Source organism: Anopheles gambiae, chromosome 2 (assembly GCF_943734735.2).
Source record: "Anopheles gambiae chromosome 2, idAnoGambNW_F1_1, whole genome shotgun sequence".
NCBI classification, from domain to species: domain Eukaryota; kingdom Metazoa; phylum Arthropoda; class Insecta; order Diptera; family Culicidae; genus Anopheles; species Anopheles gambiae.
Genome location: NC_064601.1, coordinates 33,022,333 through 33,042,844, shown reverse-complemented (window position 1 = coordinate 33,042,844; position 20,512 = coordinate 33,022,333).

The following is a 20,512-nucleotide window of genomic DNA, read 5'->3' as shown; positions in this document are numbered from 1 at the left end:
CGGAGAAAGAAAAACCTCACAGTTTGCTCCCCACCCGGCTTTTGGGAGGCAGGTTTTGTCTATCGTCGTGCGTCTTGCGATGGTGGCAAGGATGGGGCTTATTTAGAAAATACATCTTACCTCCTCGCCGGGTAGTGTGGTACACACCCACCTCCCCCCCAGTAAAGTCCCCGGGTGCTCGCATTGGGAAAACAGAACAAAAAAAGAAACACACGCAGCAACAAACACAAAACGTTACTTCGCGAAGCAGGTGACGGTTTGGATTTTTGCGTTTTTTTTTTTTGGTTTGTGATCGTTTGCTTTTCTTACTTTTATTTGAACTTCTTGGTTCGTTATCACACCGGCAGTAGTTGGGGGAAGAAAATTAAGCATGGTACAACAGCAGTAGCAGCAACACAAAAACACACACACACACACACACCGGAATGCTTGCGCGCGGATGCATTGGAAGGGCAGCAGCGCACGGAACGTCGTGGAGGAGCGAGAGCATGGTTGATATATCTCAATTTTTATGCTGTAGTTTGTGGCTGTGACGAAAGACTGCGACAACGAACGACAGGATGGCTGGTGTGTGAGGGTAGGGAGGGGGGAGGGAGGGTGGCGTATTTGTGGTTCGATGGTGTGGTGTTGTGGAATGCCCTTTTTCTTGTTGTTGTCTAAGTTTTTTTTTGTTTTTGTTGCTCCTTATGCTCATCAGTTGACGCCTGTTGGGTTCCAATGTGCTATGGGAGAGCTTCTCCCTTCTTGCTTTACTCTATCGCCTACCAATTTTTTCCCATTGCAATCGTTGAGTGATGGAAAACGGTGTTATGAGATGGGACGAGAATGTAAAAAACGAAGCAAAAAAAAAAAAACAAACCCACAAACAAACAGCAGCACCACAACAACAAAACTTTCGCCTTTTGCTGATGATAAATGAAGGATGAAGAATGTCCTAGTGGTGGTGATGGTGGTGGTGGTGGTGTTGGTTGTGCTCCCTGGCCCTGGCGATCGTTTGGAAAATTCCAAATTTATGGAAAACGAAAGGCGACGCCCGGGAAATGGCGCTGTTTGTTCGCACCTTTCACCGGTGAATTTCTATTTTTTTAAGCACATTTTGGTGTGTCGGTTTGCATCCCTACCATCAGCACCGCAAGAGAGATTACCGTGTTGTGATGTTGTAATATCGTTGTTGGTTTTTTTTTGCTTTTCATTCCTTGGAAAGCCTGGGGAAAGCCAAAAAAAAGAAGGTAAAGTAAAAATTTTAATTAAACTTTACAAAATCCATCCAACAAAGCCTTCGGTGTGCCGGTGCTGGTGTGTCTTTTTTTGTTCGCTCCCCCCCCCTCCCCCCTCCCCCCCCGTTTGCGCAACTTTCATTTTTGGTAAATGTCATCCAAAGCGACGACGTCGTTGCGGCGGCTTCTTATCAGGCGGACGAGGAGGTGTAGCGCAAGTTTGACTTATGTGTGGTTCACGCAAAAGGCAAGGGAGGTGAAAAGACGAGCTGGAGCTGGAAAGTGTTTTGAACAAATTGAACACAGTTGCGCTGAATGGAAGGAGATTTTGCCATTTTAAATGAGATTGAGCAAAATGAATAATTTATCAAAGTTTTGCTGCATTCGTCACGCTGGGCGTTTTTTTTTTCGTTCCTTTTCCGAGCTGCTGCTGCTGCTGCTGCAATCGTGCAGGCCCTGACAGGATCGTCTGTGTTTGGGGTGTTTTTTTTTTCTTCCTTTTTTTATCTCGGCCGGTAGGACCGGAATGTTTAGAGTGAACGAAAAATTTATTCCAATTTTGAGCGATGGCTAAATTATGCATAACTACTTCATCGCTCGGCGCCCTCCGGAGGCGTACCAAATAGTTGGTACGGGGCCTTTCGTTGGATGGTCTGGGTTTGTGGGTCTACCCCCAAAATCCATCACTACACGGTGCAGAAGATGATCAGTGTGTGTGTGTGTCCCTTCCCTTTTAACTAGATTGAGGTTGAAGAAATATGAGCACTCTCCCCACCGAACATGGTTAAGCTTCTGGGGTGGGAAGGTTGTTTTTGTGTTGATTTTCAAAAATTTTCAATTTGCATTATGGATTCCGAGGCAGAATGGCTGAATGTATAATGCATCTAATTTGATCTGCCTTCATTATTACAAACGATCGATTGTATTGCTGGAACCGAGGTATAAGCAGCGGGGGTTCGTCTTCTACGCTCCATTCCGCCTTTGTCTAACAAGATTCTCTACAGGAAAATGCCAACGCATACGTATAAAAGCGAACCTTCAATACGCATTTGACCATTTCCAATACGATTTTGGCCAAAGTATATTTCATACATATTTTCTGCAGGATATCTGCTTAGGAAAGCATAATCCGGTCCACCCTCGTTGGCAAAGCTGGTGCAAATGTTTTTTTATTGATAGTTCTAATTGCTTGTCAATAAGCAACGAATTTCCATAGTTTTCGAATCGTCTCCATCCATGCCCGAAACTGTCGAACCACCGAAAGGACAGTTTCTGCGTGCCTGCGTGTGCTTGTACGTTGGATGAAGCACCGCTCCTTCCGGTCTCCGCGCCGCGTCTCCCTTATTGATCGGCAATCGGTGCCGGAATTTTGGCCACTTTTGCTGCGGTTGGAAAGATATGGTTTCCAATTTATTTTTTGCACCGTCTGTCTGTACCACCACCACCATCACCACCACCTCTGCCACCGTGAGCGGTCCGTGTTAACTACATCCATCCTTCCCCTGCCACTGTTTCTCCGTTAGGATGTGTGTGCGACATTGCGGATAGCGACATCTTTTCGAGGAATTATCCTTTATATCTCGCGTTGTACTTGCAGAGCGAGCGAGCGAGAGAGAGAGAGAGAGGGTGTGTGACATCAGGGAATTGAAAGGCAGTGAACGGAGTTGGAGGACCTATTGAACCACCGAAACCAAAAACCCTCCAAAAATCACAGATCCATCCTTCCAATCCCCCCACCAGCGTTCCGTTCGTTTTGCTCTTTTAATTAATTAAGCAAAGGCTCCATTTCCGTTCACCATCGGCGGGCGAGAACACTGTACGTCACTGTCGCCACCCGCAACACCCGCCCCGTCGACACCCCACCCAAATATTTAACCCCCCCCCCACGTCCCTCGCTCCTAGCCCTCCTACACATATGAGCACACAAACAGCAAATGGCAATATAGCGAGCAGCTTTTTTTGCTTTGGGCTGCTGCTGCTGCTGCTGCTGTTGTTGTTGCATCCCTTCCGACACCCTCATGTCATGTCCAACGCCCACCCCCACAGTGGCCATTACGTCCAGCCGCGTCCGCCGTTTGGGGCGTTGTCATGGCTCCACCAGGGTGCTTATGAAGGCATATAAAAATATTTAAGAGATGAAAAGAAATAAACTGACCAAAAGGCGCCACTGCACAGCCCCTTCATGGGGTGGAGCGGGGAGGAGGGTTGTTTGGAAGACGCTGGAACTCCTTACCGTACTGGGCACCAAATGTGTTCAGAGTAAGAGAGCGAGAGAGAGAGGATGAGATAGAGAAACATCGTGCAAGGATACAAAAGAACGAAACTTGACGGCAGATTCTATACGAGCGGGCTACATAAAATGTTGAATTGTGTAAAGAAGCTCACACAGCCACAGTTGCTGGAAGGAGGAAAGCAATCGGAACTACACATTGAATCGGTCACAAATGTGTATGTCCGTCCATGTGTGTGTGTGTGTGTGGAGGGCATGTTGTCTGAAGAAGGGAAATTCGAGAAACGGGGATTTTCGTCCAACTAGGGCAGCGCGTGCTAGTGATAATGATAAAGAATGCTGCTAACGACAACTTGGCCTTCCCGGCGACGAAGTAGGCGACGAACGGTTTTGTCTTGCGGGTTGGCGGGCTCCGGGCGCCTCCCTACTACCAAGCAAACCCTTGCAACCCTCCGCTTTGGTGGTCACATACTTAGCGACAGTGAATATATTTAATTTATTTTTTGTCAAATGGAAAATCAGTTTAATTTTTGGGGTTTCAAAGCAACTTAATCCCTTATTGTAACGGTTAGCTTACATGCAAAAACCAGTTTTGAAATCTTGGCATGCAAGGGTTCTCTCGCCCCACGGGTGTAAAATTGCTGAGCAAGGCGATATCGGGCGCTGCGGTTTCCCGTACACTACTTCTCGCCCTTTTCGGCCACAGTTGGTGTGTAAAGTTGGCAAGTGTTATCCGGTCCGGCCAGTTGGTTTGGTGTCCTGCTCACAAGCCCTGCTCGCTGATGGCTCTCTCTCTCTCTCGCTCCAGAACACGCTCGTACGGGTGTGTAGTGGCAGGACAGACGGGGGGTTGAGCAAAAAATAAATAAAACTTCATGTGCGTGGGTGGGATGATGATTTTCTCGACCATAGCAACACTCGCTGGTCACTCGGTGGTGGGTGGGTTTCCTCTTGCTTCGCACACTGCCCGGCGACGACCCACCAAAGCTAATGTGCGAGCAGACAGGCAAATGCATCCTTGAAACTGGTTCAACATTACACTCGCACACTCACACACACACACACGTATGAGAGAAAGAGAGAGAGCGAGTGAGGGAGAGAGTGCTCCCGTTGTGGTTAATGTTTTCCCGGATTTTTTTTTTCTTATCCGGACCGCTGTGTATCGTGTCAGTATGCAAACAGACGGTTTAGTGGTGATGGACACACTTTTAAGCCTGCAACCACAAATGGCAACCACACACACACACACAAGCGGTGATATCCTTGCGCCGGTTTATCTTACACCGCACGCGGCCGTCCCGTTGCCAATGGCGACAACGGTGCGAATTAAGGCGTCCCTCGATTGCACATTGCAACGTCAACTTTCAAATAACTAGAATTAAGGAAATTTCATGATAAAGGGAGCATTAATTTTCCTTGCAATAATTGCAGAAGCATGATTTGCTAAATGACGAGCACAGTAAAGTGTTTCGATCTCTCACCAACGCTTTATAGGCTCGACTCTTGTGAAACTGTTTGTCACAATTGAGCTCTAAACTAAATTTTGCACTAACTTTGCACAGTGCGTAGCAGACCGGACAGCAGGCGGCCAAGGCGAAGGAACGCTTCCCAGCAACCCTAACGTGTCCCGCTCATTGCACATGCTCTGCGCTGGTAGTTTTCCCCCGGACCGCGGGGAACTGTAGCACAAGCACCCAACTTTGCTACATATAAATAAAAATGAAAATATAAAGTGCGGTGCCGCTGCTGCTGCCTGTACGTTATTGAAAATCAATATTCCACTCCTGCCCATTTCGCTCCATGCGAACCCCCACCGCACATCGCACCGAGAGGCCGCAATTGTGCCGTGTCGTGGTTCGCAAAAGGAAAAAAAAACCATAGGCGAGAAGACGAACTTTGTGTGCCCTCCCCGCACCCAACCGCTCCCTTTTCCCTTCATCTCAACACCAACACTTATCGAGTTTTTGGTCGTCTCTTCCGCCTGCTTCCACCTACAACCACAAATCTACACAAGAAACACTACACCCCGCAAGCCGCCTTCAGTCTTCACGTGTTACCTCTACGCAAAAGGACCTTTAAGAAATATGCGCCTCCCTGCACTTCTCTGCACCCTCGTCACCCCAATTGCCCAAAAGCCCATGAGAGAGAGGAAAAAAATGTATAAAACTTCCTAAAGAAAAGCCGAAAATGAAAGAAAAACTTCACACACACACACGCATGCACATAGCCTCAACATTTTTCATCACCCGTGAGAGGCAAAAAGAAAACGAGGCCCGAACGTGTGCTTCTCAAGCGCAGTATAGTGGGCCCGAGTTCGATTATGGTTTTTCTTTCGAACAAACCGATCCACCCGGCGCCCTCCTTCCGACCGCCTCCCTTTTTCACATTGCACACACCGTGGAAAAGGAAAAACGCGAGCAAAAAGGGAGCGAGAGAGAGAGAGAGCAAGAGTGGGCAACGAAAAATGCTCCATCACTATTGCGAAGACAGCGGGCCATGCTGGGACATGGTGGTGGAAGAAATTGAATGATGTTCGATTGTGTTCGATGGTGGCGTTGGTGTTGGTGATGGAGAGGGAAAAAAAATACGCAAACCCCCCTCCATCGCTCAAGAAACCGATCAACCGATTTTCGTGCGTGAGTTCGATTTTTCCGATTTCCCCCACCGTTGTGTGTGTGCGGGTCACTCTCGCCGGCTCCCATCAAGGTGTGTGTGTGTGTGTGTGTTTGTGTGCACAGTTGGCGGGGAAAGTCACTCACCTCACGCACTCAGCGCACCGGTTGCTGCGCTCCATCTTTAGCGATGAGTTTCCCCGGCCAGCATTGCTGCTCGGTTGCTAAGGAAAAGTATATAGGATGGATGTGGTTGTTGTGTCCCCCCCCCCCCTTCCCCCTTACTCTGTTGAGGATTGTGAGGTGGACACCTTTCCTTGGAGAGTCTTGAGCATTCAAACAGATGTGATGAATTCATTTCTTTCACTTTTGAGAATTATTTTTATGAAATTATTCAATATTTGATTGTTATTTTTAGCATTGTCGCATTTTACATGTTTCATCGCAAGCAATGGCAAAGGAAAAAACAACTTCTGCACCATGCGTTCCGCGCTGTTTGTCGTCAGCGCAATTGATCCGGTTCGAAGGACCACTTTGGCCGCCACGCTGCCGTACCAAGAAGTATTGCTTCATCGTTCCGAAATTCAATTTGCTTCCATTATGTTTCAACTACACTGTATGCAAGCGTTATGCTTACACACCGTCCGTGTGATAAAACTCCACTCCCTTCCTGTCCCACTCCCATCTCCCAATCGATGGATCTTTTCTTTTTGCTGGAAGGGTAAAAATAAAACCATCTTTACCCAAACCACCGCCCGAAAGCCTCCAGAAAGGGGCCGATATCGGTCGATTTGTAATATATGGAGCAAAATTTAGAGAATATATTCTTCTCGCCGCCACCTGCCGCCTCTGCCACCGCGCCGTCTGGTCGCGTGAGGGGCAAAAACAGTTTTACCTCGCAAAGGAAGATCCTTTAGCTTCCTTACCCCGTTGCGACCGATCGTTTGTTCTTTCCGTGCGAAGGTACGCAATTTGCTGTGGGCATGTTGTTTGGCAAGTTTTACCGCTTTGCTTCCACGGCATACATGCTTTCTTCCCCCCCCCCCCCCCCAACGGACAACAAGAGTGGCTAAAAAAGGAGCATTTTTTGCTCCGGGAGGAGGTTGGGGCGAAGGCGGATGAGAAAACGGCGCACAAGTATGTAATGAGATTTTTTGGCATTGTTTTTCCCTCCTCCGCGTGTGGGGTTTGTTGTACGCTTTCCCTGGCAGTTTGTGGTTTTTCGGGCGCAAAATTGCTTCACATCGAGGGCAGCAGCATCGTTTGTCATCGTTTCGGGTGTAACCTTTCGGAGCGATTTCGGTTGTTTGGGGGAAGTAAGAATATAAAGAACATTTTCAAAAAGAATGCTCACAATTGGACTAGTGAAAAGTTGTTGGTTGATCTAATCCAATAGCTTAAGTTTACAATAACCTTGGCAACGTTCTGCAAAATGGGAACTAATAAATGGTGTTGCAAGCGAATCTATTAAAACCCTTTTTTTGTATAACAATGTATCAGCAAGCGCAAACACGCAACAAAAAAAAACACAATCGACACAACAGCGCACATATAATGGATTGATGCATGGGTAGCTAATGTTTTAATTGGTTCCCTCTGCTTTCCTCTCGACCATTTTTGCACCCAACAAAATCGATTGAAAAGGGGAAACAACGCTGAGTTTTTTTTTCTCCAATCCCTTCATTCTTCCTTTAAGCAGCCTGTTGCTATTCGGCCCATTGTGAGCTGAGCTTGACTTGTTTTTTTTTTTTTTTTTTTTTTTGGTTAAAAATTTTCCACCAAAAAAGTCTTTTTTTCCAAAAAAAAACCTTAATCAACCAGAAAAGGGTCGCCAAAGTTTACGCACACAGACACACACACACACGCGGGTCTTACCTGCTTCCGGTTCGAAAACCCCCTCCGTGTCGCTGGTTGTGTAAAAGGTTTCAATTACGAGCCACTAACCCCCGTACGGAGAAAACACGAACCGGGGGAACCGGAAGGGATGGAAAGGTAACCCCGTCAAGGGGTTACCCGGTTGTTTTCTAAACTTTACGCGAACCGTGGAAATTGGGGTTGCCCCGATTGTGCGTATGTGCGTGTGTGTGTGCGTCCTCCGTGTCGGTCAAAGTGCAATCGGGTTCGCGCAAAACGCAACACGCGCCGGGCACGTGAAACGATCGGGCGAAAGTTTGCACCCGGGGAAAATAAAAGGGGACGAACCAACAAACCAACCAACCAAACCAAAAAAAAAGGTTGTCCGTTCGTTGCGCTTTTTAATTGTCATTTTTTGGTATTGCTTCTCCTGCTGCTTCCTTACACAACACTGACACCGAGTAGGGCGCGCCTGGGCGCTATCGAGGAGAAGCTTTCCTGCCGGATGAAAACTCTGTGTCTCGGGGCCGGAAAGTTTTCTTCACAAAATCGGCCCTGACCTACCGCAAAGTGTGGCCGGTTGGGGCTGTTGGGGAATCATGGAACTTAAGCGATCCATTATGTTTTTTTCGGGACCAAAATTTGCCTACCAATCCCAGCACTCGCTTTTACCCTCCCAACGACTAAGCAACGACTCGCACACATTAAAAGCGAGAAAATGTCAACAACGACACACGCTGCGTCTGTCGTGGTGGCAATCGGGATATCGAGAGATGTCGCGATCCTTCGCTCAGACCGACCGAGACCGGCCGGTCGAGCTTTTATCGCTTATTCAAATTGACATTTATGGGTGTTTCGTGGCGTCACTAACATGTGGTCGTAAAAACACGCCTTGCCTTGGGAGGAAAGCAGCGTCTGGCAGGATGAACGGGGATGGAGAAAGTTTGCGGCACTAGGACGACGTTTGTTGTGCGACACGTTCTAAACGATGTGTTTGATTGAAAAGTCGCTGCAAGAAATATCTGTTTTGTAATTATTCTGATTGTAATTCACATTCCCGCTGAGTTGCGTGTTTTCCTAACCAGAATTTTGTCTAATTACACATTTTTATCTAACAAGAAAGGAAAGAAAGCGCAAATTACTAGTGTGGCATTAAAAGGATTATCGGGCCTGATGAGCCCCGTTGAAAAGCCCCGTCTCCTGTTGCTAATGTTTGACGATAAAGCAGAAGAAACAAAACGGATCGAAAATCCCTCAATACAAAGGGGGAGGGGGGAGAAATCGTTAATCCGGTAAAATTGTGAAACACGCGACACCCTACCACGAAAGGGAAGCGGGCAAAGGCTTCTTAAAGCTTATTACGAACCGGATGGACCCTTCCCGTTCCGTCCAACACGTCCAGGACCAGCAGCGAGAGGGAACAGTCCCCAGCCTAATGCCTCAAAAAGGGGACGGGAATTTTAAAAGCGAACAAAATTCAGCAAAATTTATCCATCACTTGTGTCGGATAGTGAGCGAGCGAGCGTGCCGCGTATCGTTGGGACTCGTTGGACGTCAGAGGACCAAGTTCGGTAAGGTACACAGGGGTCTACAATTTTCAAACAAAACCTTCAAAAAAAGGAGCAGGCAAATCTCGCTTTACGTTGCACTTCCATCGCACTCTTCCTCTCTGACACACACACACCTTTCCGAGCACGCACACCGGTAGGGTCGCAATTCGAGGTGCATATGGTGTCGTCACCACGTCCTTTACGTTCGCCCCCGGTCCCACTTCGCTAGCCGAATCAAGGGGTTAGATGGTAACGGACCCGAACCGTACCTTTGCTCTAGTCGCATTCCTAGTTGCTAATCAAAAACAAGCGCACGGGTGCCACGGGTGCGTAGAAAAGGGGTCGCCGCTCGTACAATTTTGGTGTAAAACTCGCTACTTTTTCCCCCAAAACTGTAGCCTGCTCTGCTGCATTCATGTGTGTCCCTTTTATTATTCTTCTCCTTCTCTCTTTTTTTTAATGTTTCGCTTTTGAACCAGCGCGCTGTGCAATCCTTTAAGGTGTGCGCGCAGCAGCGCAGCGGCGTGAAAGATAAATATTAATTTTACGATACGCACCACCACCACGGCGCGACGCACATGTGTGGTGTGCGCACGAGTCCTGGCGACACGGGCAGAGGGTGAGGCGAGGGTCTATCAAAACACAGCGCACAGGGGAGAGGGAAAGAGGGTATGACGGCATTTGGTACCGAGTTTTGGCTAGGAACCCTTTTTCGTTTTCGTCGATTTCGACGCCATTTCAGCATGTGCCACACCAGTGACAGCGGCTCAATTTTTGGGGATTTCCAACCCTTTTTGAAATTTGACAGGGTGGATGGATGCTACTTTTTTTTCGTTGTTGTTCGTCGTAGTAAAACGACGACAATTCTCAATAATGAGCAGAAAATCGAAAATCGCCCGGTGTGTGTGTGTGCGGAGCAGCTGCAAAATTTTGGATTTATTTTCGATTTTTTTTCGTGTTTGTACCGTGTCTTTTTTCCCTATTTTGTGGACCTTTTTTGCCACGGAACGGACTGTTACAATTTCCTGGTGGGACATTTTACAACGCAACGTTTTTGATTGTTTCATAATATTTTTTCGAGTGTCGCCTACGATTTATTTACAATTTACAAAATATTTACATTTTTTTATTCAGACATTTATTGACATTGTTCCGAAATGTTTGAAACAAAAGATTTATAATAATGTCTGTGAAACATTGAGTATATCGTAAACGTATTTTTCCTTTTTATAATTTCTCTTTTGCTTAATTCCATTCCATTAGGTGGAGAGGGCAAAAAAGGGAAATCGCAATTTTGTGCTGAAAATCGAATAAAAAACGAACCCTCACAAACTTTTATTTATGACCTCACGATTTTGTATGTTGGTTGACACACGCTTAAACTATCTCTGACCCGTGATGCAATTTTCTAACAAAGAATAAAGTGTAGTTATGCCACGTTACCATTTTAGCTTGACTGTTCTAATAAATCTATTGAAGTTGTTTTTTTTACGTTACACTTCGCCATACCTTATCTTTAGAACATTTCTATCTGAATTTGAACTGCCAAGGAACCATTTCACTTCATTGTGACGTTAATCGGCATGGTTTTGTTGTAAGTGTCTGAAACTCGTAAAAAGCACTATCATTAAAAACCCCAAAAACTTAACCCAAAAACATGTCTCATTTGAACGCTTCGGTGTTTGTTTTGCAACCTTACATACACAGCCAAATAATAATAGTAATAAGAATAATAAGAATAATAATAATAATAGTAGTAAGATTATTAGACATAGAAATAATATTGATTGTTGTGTTGTTTTTCTCCCACCACCCCCTACCCCCCGCCACCCCTCCTCATCCATAAAGCAAAGAGAGCGGTTCCAGTATAGAAAGGCAAAACAAAAACCCAAAACTTTAATCTATTTGCAAAAGACAAAAGACAAAAAACATATATATATATATATACATATACATATAAAAAGGAAAAAAATATTTTAGATGTAAGATGAGCAAAAAATCAAAATTGTTGGGAGAAGAAATATTGGTGAATATATTGGTGTGGAGAGATGGCAAAAGAGCAAACACAGAGCAAAAGAAGGAAAGAGAATGGGAAAGCAAAAAGAAAAAAAAACAATCGTGTGATCGACTGTGCTTATAGGTTTACGTTACTCTATTTCGTTTCGTACCACCAAACCAAATCAAACGTAAGTAAGTAAGTTTCATGAGCCAACAATCAAAAAGTATCACAAAACAGAGCAGACAGGGAGAGAGATGGAGAGAGAGAGAGAGAGAGAGAGAGCAAACCGAAGGAATTTGTTTGTTTTCAATAAACACTTATAAAAAGGAAAATCGAGCAGCCAGCGGGCCGTTTTGAGTTTCGTTACTTTGCCACGTGTGTAGGCGCGTGGTGCCGTGTTCTGTGGATGAGCATTCACATCGCTGGGTCGCGTTAGTTTACGTTTTGAAAAGATGATTGAAAACACAGCTAAATCTGTTTTGCATGCAACGATGGGAGGGCAGCAAAGAGTGGTTAAAGCGGTGGAGCGAAAAGATATATCGGAGGCACAAAATCAAAATTAGTCATTAGTGGATGAAATATAAAATATTTTAGGTGTACTGGATTTTAAATAAACTGTAAAACAAACAAAAAACGAGGAAGATGAACAACGTTAGTCGGTAAGAGCGCAATGTGCAAACAGAAGAAGGAACAACAATAGACAAGCGAAAAAAAAACAAACCAAGAGCATATAAAAACAAATAAACAAACAAACAAGACAAACAGAACTTAAAAGATAAGCAAACAAAACAGAGCAAACAACAGAAACAAATTCAACAAAATTGCAACTAAACAATAAAACAAAGCTAACAAACTAAACAAATCTCAGGGAAATCGTGTCAGCTTGATAAGTTGAAGTGAAGTGTAAAATGGAAGGCACCAAAAATGAAATTATCGAACTGTAAACGATTCTTTCCTTAATTTTTACAATAATCAAATTGATGTAATATGACTTTCTGACCAAAAATCTTAAACCACTTTAAAACAGTCCCAATTTTTAACCCATATTGTTACCATGTCGTGTGTTAGGTAACACACTACAACATTGCTTCCCTCAAAGCAAGCTGTGAAAACTCCTCGTCACTCCCCCCCCCCCCCCTCCACCCTCTTTTCACCTTCTCTAAGCTGGAAGGAAGTACAAAACGCGAAGCAGACCAGGCCAATGTGTAGACGAGCCTATATATTTACGTTAATCTTATTCGCGCACCTCATTATGGGCACCACCAGCTCCGCCACGGGTCCTTTCCGGCCTAATTTGGTAGGGGATGGGGGGGGGGGGGGGGGTGGGTTGGGAAGGGATGTAAAATACACTCACCGGGTGAAAAGTTTAACGCAATTTAATTTATTCACAAGTTGCTCGTTCCTGTTTTGTTTTCCCTTTTCCACTTGGCCCCCCCATAATGTTCCTTCCTGCTTTACCCGATGGACGGCAACGCGGGACCACCCTGTGGCTCCCGAAAGGCGAACGGCTTTCCATCATAATTTTATTAATTTATTAAATTATTTGCATTCCTGATGTTGATGTGTTTTCAGATGTTGTTGTTTTTTTCCTCTTTCGTTGTTGCTGTTTGTGTTAGATTTGGTGATTTAAGAAGTGGCGTTACAATGTCCTCGACTGGAGATGTGTGTGGGTGAGAGGTGAGCCTTTCCCCCTAGGCCTAGGCGCGTTTTGTCAGTTTGGCGCTTTTTTTTGTTTACCTTGGCGTGAGGAGGAAAAAAAACAACATTTCTTCCTCTTATGTAAATTGTCGATTTATTCAAATACCGAATCAGCGCAAGAATGGAAGAAAAACGAAACAGAAAACAACAGCAACTACTACTACTACTACAACGCACAGCGATTGCGGTTTGTGAGACCGAGAAGTGTGAGTCGTAGTAGCCACAGGCACAGCACACTAGAGGAAGCGCAACTCACCGCTAAACGCCTGAATGTAGGCTACAAAGCGGAAGGTGTCATTTTCCGTCGATTTTTAGCGGCTCAATCGCTGGCTACCGGACAAGCAACAGCGGCCAAGGAAGCAAGGATGTCCTTGTGTAGCTTCTTGTTCGTTTCCTCCTTCCATTCCGCTGCCGTGCGTTATTGATGGTGGGCGAGCCTTTGAGCCACCATACGAACACCGTGCTGCTGGCAGTAAGCGAAGAAGCAAAGCGGTGCAAAATTAAGACCAGTCGCCCCGCTGTCTCAATTCAATTTGTGCGTCTGTGTGTGTGTGTGTGTGTGCCCACAAGACAAGAAGTGAGCAAAAAACGCGGCCACTTTTTGACAAATGCTTGCCAATGAAAATGTTTGTGAGAAATATTAGCTTTCCGCTTATCGGGCGGGCTCGGCCAACGGGGATGGTAGTTCTAGCGGAAGGTACAGCCTGAGGACATTCGGAGGTGTCGAAAAGGAATGATTGTAGTTTTTTTTATTATTGTTAGATAGATGGACGATAAAGACGTTTGGCTTGAGTTGAAGAAAGAGGACACAATCAGTGATAAATGACTCAACTGAATGATTACTATTCCGCGCGTTCCGGAGTGGGAAAGAAAAACTATTTGAATAATAAGACGATTTTGATCTCTAATTGAAAGCTATTTGGCGCCTCGGACTGAGCTGTGCCGATGTTAAGGCTTAAGTTTCCACGCTCTTTAAGTCAACGAGTTTTGGTAGCAGAATTAAATTGTGTGAATAATTTATTCTAACTAGCACGGGACGAAACTACGAAGCTACTTAGAGGGATAGGAGTGAGATAAATGAGACCTTTTTTCCAAAAATTAAATTAAAACCCTCCAAGCCCTGGAGCTTATTAAACCGAATATTTGGTTTAATACTTTCTGAATTTGGACGAGATATGTTGTTCAAACCTTATACCTGCGGCTGAGACTTGCGGACTTGCATACGATGCCAGGTTTGAAAGGGGGCACATTAGGGCAGTTTGTTTTTGTAAGTTAACGCTCAAATCCATTAAAACCCTAAATGATCTTTCCATTCTATCTTCATTCTTTTGGGGACAGATATCGTTTGATCCTCTGATTAGATCCTCGGATTGTTTGATTGGTTATATGTTTTGAGTTTTCAAAGCACAAACATAAACCAACAAAATTGCAAACAAAATTTTTAACTTTTGTTCTTATAACAAATGGTAAAAATGGATAAATAGTAAAACAATTGCAAGAATTTGTTTCCTTAAGACTCTTCCTCTTATACAATGCGAACCCTATACACATAATACGTCTACATGTTTAAAAATACAACACTTGTTAAATTCAAACGAAAACGAATCAACCGTTGAGTTTCTCAGAAAACTAAAAAAAAAAACAACCCTCTTTCATTTCGAGCCACGCCATAAACAAACTCACCAGTAACGTTATTGAAAGTTGAAAAGTCGTCCACGGGTGCCACAGGTACCCGCTACACTACCGCCATCGTCATCTTCGTCAAAAACTGCAAAACATGGCGCCTTTTTACATAACAAATTTTATTTTTATCCAAAAAAAGGCTCCCCCACACCTCACCTGCAGCCACACCGACAACCAATCTATCTATTGACTTTTTTTTTTGGTTGTTGTTGTAACATTTCATGTTTTATTGCACTCGTTGGGTGGGATTGGTGCGACCGGGTTGCTGGCAAGAGTCGTCCAAATTTATCAGCCAGGTAAAAGCAAACCCAGTACCGCCAATGGAATTGGCCGGGAGATATAAGGGATGGGAAAGGGGCACATTTTTCCCACGCCACCGCGCCTCTAAAACTCGAGCGCCGATTGAATGGTTTTGCGTGGCAGTGATGACAAAATGAAAAACGAACACACACACACACGCGCGGGCGCGGACCAGAATCGGTAAGAACGGGGTAAACCCGGGGAGGGAGGGGGGAAACATTCGAGCCTCAATTGTACCCGCGCCTCTCAACCACCCACCCACTCACGGGATATCAAAGCAAAGCGCAGACTGGGAAAGGCTGAAAGAAAGTCCCCCTCACCCCCCCCACTTTGCTTCCACTCACCCCTGTTCCCTGTCTTTGTTTTATGTGAGGCTTGCTTGCTCCACCGGCCGGCGCGCAATGGCAATATGTGTGTATGTGCAATGTCAGAAGCAGATATAAAAATGGCTACCAATAAAAAAGCCCAACATTGTAGATAAACCTTAGTTTTTGGGGTGGGTCCTTTCAAAAACTGGACCTCCCACCCTCCCCTTGGATATGATTTTCGGTGGAGTCGTTCACTTCACTTTCACCCATTGCAGAATTTCTTGCTCCTTCACTGTTTTTGCTCTTGCTGAACGGTTGTTTTGGTTCCTTTATTTTGTGCTTTTCTCTTTCTTCTGCTGTTCTGCTGCTGTTCCTCCAAATTCTCCCAGCAGGCCATGAGAAGCACCTTGGGCTTAGCAACACACGCTGGCCACCGATTTCGCTATTGGAGCAATTGGAGCAAAACCGGCGTTCCAGCGAAACCACTTGGCCACAAATTCCAACTGGAAAAGATCTATTGGATCCTGATATTGGTCACACACACACAGAGGTTGACAGAGCTTCTGGTTCTTTCGGGGAAACAATTTTTTGCGTTACGCGCGGCGGCTGCGGTGTAATGTGCGCGGGTGAAATGGAAATTTATTAAATTCCTTCGCCAAAGATGCTTTCCCATAAACTGTGTGTGTGTGTGTGTGTGTGTGAGTCTTCGGATTGAAAACAACAAAAAAAAACACACACACAAACGTCCCTTCGACATCTTTACCCCCACTTTCCGCGGTGTAAGTGTAAACCCATATCGTTGGGTTACCATGGAGATTGCCTCAGAGTCTGACGAAAGGTGGAAGAAAAGTGGGTACCACGGAATGTGTGAGTGTGTGTGTGTGTGTGTGGCCCGGTTCGGTATTAATAAATATAAAATTTATTCGTCAAAGTAGACTGCACAATGGTAATAACGCGTCCTTTCAACCTGTACCAGATGTGAATGTGTGTATGTGTGTGTGTATGCCGGGATTTGGGGGAGCAATTTCGGGGAACAGAGCGGGAAAAGCAATTTTGAAATTCTTACAACCAAAAACATGCACATTTTACATGTATTTCTTGAAAATAAAAAAAAAACAAAAACATGAAAAAGGAGAGGTTTCCTTTTTGGTGCTCTTCCAATTATGCTGGTATTTACACGACAAACAAGCTGACAAGACAAACAAAATAATAGAGAAAAATAAACATACAAACAAGAGTACAAACAACCAAACAAGTAAAGGAAAATAAATTGACAACCAACAAAAGAAAAAAAAACAAATGAGAAACAAAAACCTAGCAAATGAACAAGTAAACAAAGAAACAAACAAATAAATAAACAAACCAAACAAAACGCAATCTACCTCCTCTTGGTTGATGGATTTTTGATCCAACCTTTTCAAGCAAACAAAAATAATCAACAAAAAAAAACCTCGCAAAAAACGTGTGTCTGTGTGTGCATCACTTAGCACTAATCGAGAGAAACGTAGAGAGAGAAATAAAGAGAGCGAGAGCGTGAGAGAGGGATGCAAGCGCGTTCGAATGTTGTTGAACAGGAGCAACACAATCATTCAAACACGTTACACTTTTGCACACTAATGCATTTACTTTAAAGTTCAAATGGAAACAGAAGCAGGCAAATGGCTGTTCGCTTGTAGAAGTGTGCAAATTCTAACCAAACTACCTCGGAAGGCGGCTACGATGATGATGACGATGTTAACGATAATCGTGATGATGAATTACGCAATTGCATACTTCTCGGGCGCAACGCGTTACTGTTACTGCACCACACACTCACAGCAATACAGCAAAAGGACGTACAAACGTACAAACAGAACAGAATCGTTATATTTTAAACTGTCGCGAAATGCAAACGTTTCGGCAGAGTTATCTGAAGGGTGCTAGAACTACACAAAACACACAGCACTGCCGGAATCATCATTTCCAATCATTGTTTTGTTTGTTTAGCTTGAAATCTCGAACAAGGCTTTGAAGGGGTTTTCAGATTTTTTTTATTTACTCATTTTTACGAAACGGGCAATACGCCTATAGCAGATTAGTGGGTGGAACCAAGTGAGTGTATTACAAAAACATTCGGAACGTGTTCCGACACGACATTCAAAAGGCATTCGACATTCGCCCATGATCTCAAGATCGCCTCAAGACACATACACACACACACACACACACACGCATCTCTCCCTCTCGTGTTGCGTTCTTATTCGCTCGGTCTCTCTCTCCTTATCCCCCTTTGTTCCGCAAACGAACAAGCAACACGTTGCGTTGTTGTTGATTGGCGGTATTGAGGTGGCAGAGAGGAGGGAAAGGAGGGAGGGTTTTGGAGACGAACCTAAGATAAAGCAAAAACCAAAAACACCCGGACAAGTAATATATTTAACATTCTATGACAACAACAAAAAGACACACAAACACACACACACACACACGCAACCAATGTATGTAATGTAATTTGTATCTAAGGCTAAAGGCAGAAAATATACTTACAAAATGTTTGGAACAAAGTGGGTTGTATTTAGTGTTTATCTCTTCTTTTGTTCAGCATTTACAATAATATATCACAGTAATTAGAGTGGGAAAACACACACACAGGTATGTTGTTTTATTGCTAACATCTTTCATGTATTGTTCTCTTTTGGTCATGCTCGAAGTCATGCCTCATATCCAGTTGCTATTGCTTCGGTCAAAGTTGTGTTGCCATTTAAGTAGCTCTAAACGCGTGAACACATTTCAGAAAAAGTCGTGGTATCCTTGTGGAATAAACGACAAAAAAACCGCTAAATTCGATTAACAATTTGAAAATTTGTTTCACGCATTGCATACATTTTGGAGCATTGCATAGTAACAACATTGCATACAATTAGGGAGCGACATTTGTGGTGAAAATAGAATAAATAGCAAACACTTATTGCATGCACTTCGGGCGTAAAAGGCCTTTAGAGAGAGCTGCTCCCTTATTGCATACCTTCAGGTTAAATTAAAAATAAAATAATTGCATACAGTCAGGCTGAAACAGTGGCATGCTATTTCTTATGACGCATAGGTGGCGCAATCGTCGATAAGTTGAATTGTGACGAGACATTGCATACCGTCAGGCTGAAACTGTTGCATGCTATTCCTTTAGACCTATAGATGGCGCAATAATCGATAAGTGGAATTGTGACGAAACATTGCATACTGTCAGGCTGAAATAGTTGAATGTTATTTTTTGACATATAGGTAGCGCAATTGTCGATAAGAATTGAGAAGGCACATTGCATACCGTTAGGCTGAAACGGTCACGCTGAGCAAATTTGCACAGCGGGTAAGCACCAGCTTCGTGTGCACATGCTGTACCGTTATTGAAGATTAGAATTCGTAGGTGAATTGTAAAGCATTTTTTTACGTTTAAAAACAAACCAAGATATGAAGTAAAAGAAAATTGTGATAGAAACCGGACAACATTGCTTCAATGCTGCGATTTTTCAACGGTTTGAGCTTGGTCGTAACAGCAGAGGATACACACCATCCTGCAGCCCAATTTAGCCTTTTCCTTCCTAAAAACACCATCCGACCCAGATACAGCTTATAGCACCAAAACATCGGTGCGGGGGGTTCGTGTGATACGGTTCATTCCGCTACTCCCGCGGCGTCCGCAGAAGAGACGAAAACGCATACCTGCGTTTTTGCTTCTTCCCCCCACCGCCGGGGCAGACAACCATCACCTCATCCTTCCATCCAAGGCAACAGCGATGGTGGGGCAAATGATCCGTGGCAACATGATCAATGCGCCCATAAAAAAGCACGAGAACCGGTTTTGCTTCACACGTTCCGTTCACGCCGAAAACGGACCCATCAACATCGGCGGCGGCGGCGGCGGCCTTTTCAGCCACAACACCATCATCAACAGCCAAATACAAAAGGATTACTCTCTCTCTCTGTTTCTCTCTCTGTATTGCTTCCCTTTTCTTGTCCCTTCCTTTTTGTTTTCCCGCAACCCCTTTCATTGTTTTTGGCGTACACTAACGGCGTACGCCAAAAGTGTTAGGCCATGGGATGGAAGATACAAACCCGTTTAAGCGCATAGTTTAAATTCCTAACCTCACCTTCTTCCACCGAACCGCCAGCAGCATAACGGTTGACCTAGGATGGGTGGGGGGGGGGGTGTGATGGGAAGGTGTTTGCTTTAAAGTGGAATAAAATAGGGAAGCGCGATCGAGAGGGTGGCGCGCATTCCATCAGCTGCTGCTGGCCGTTTGGAATTCCAAATACATTGGGAGGACAGGGGAGGGGCGGTCTCTCACACCTTCGATGGCCATACACCGCAACACACACAGAGTTTTATTGCACCCTTCATCGCGGTGGACGAGAAAGAAGAGCCGCCTCTCATTTTGTACGCAAGTTTGTTATATTTTGAAGTGCTTTTTTCTTGTTTGGCTTTATTTTCTCATTTCCATTCATATGTCAGAGGTAGTCAGCTCCTTAATATTCTCATCATCTTTATAAGTCCTGCACAGTAACTTGCTAAATGATTTACAGCACAAGGAGTGATGTAATTCAATCAGTTTCTTCAATATGACAGCACGGCAACAAATTGCACTGGAATTGAGACGCAATCATTAGTCATCGGAACACCCTTCCCCCCCCCCCCTCCCCTTCCACCCTGCCAGCGGCTTCGTATCATCGGCGTCATCACCCTTCATAGAGGAGCAGCTAGTCTCAGGTTCAGCGCAGTATGACTTCATTGATTGATTGACAACGCAAGGGTAATTGTGCATTCCATCCAAGTGACCCATCATCACCCGGGCCGCCGTTGTTCGAGCTAAAAAAGCATCGCCTACTACTGAGAGCAACGGGAAGTATGAGAGACAGAGACAGACACAGAGAGAGAGAGAGAGAGAGAGAGAGAAAGAGAGAGAGCAGGGGAGAAAGAGCGAGATGAATAAACACGATTGTTTGAAGCTGGTGTAGCTCCGTGTTCTTGGAATTGCTTCACTGGCCACGTGGCACAAAAAAAGTCAAACAGAATCTCCGATACAGTGTTTT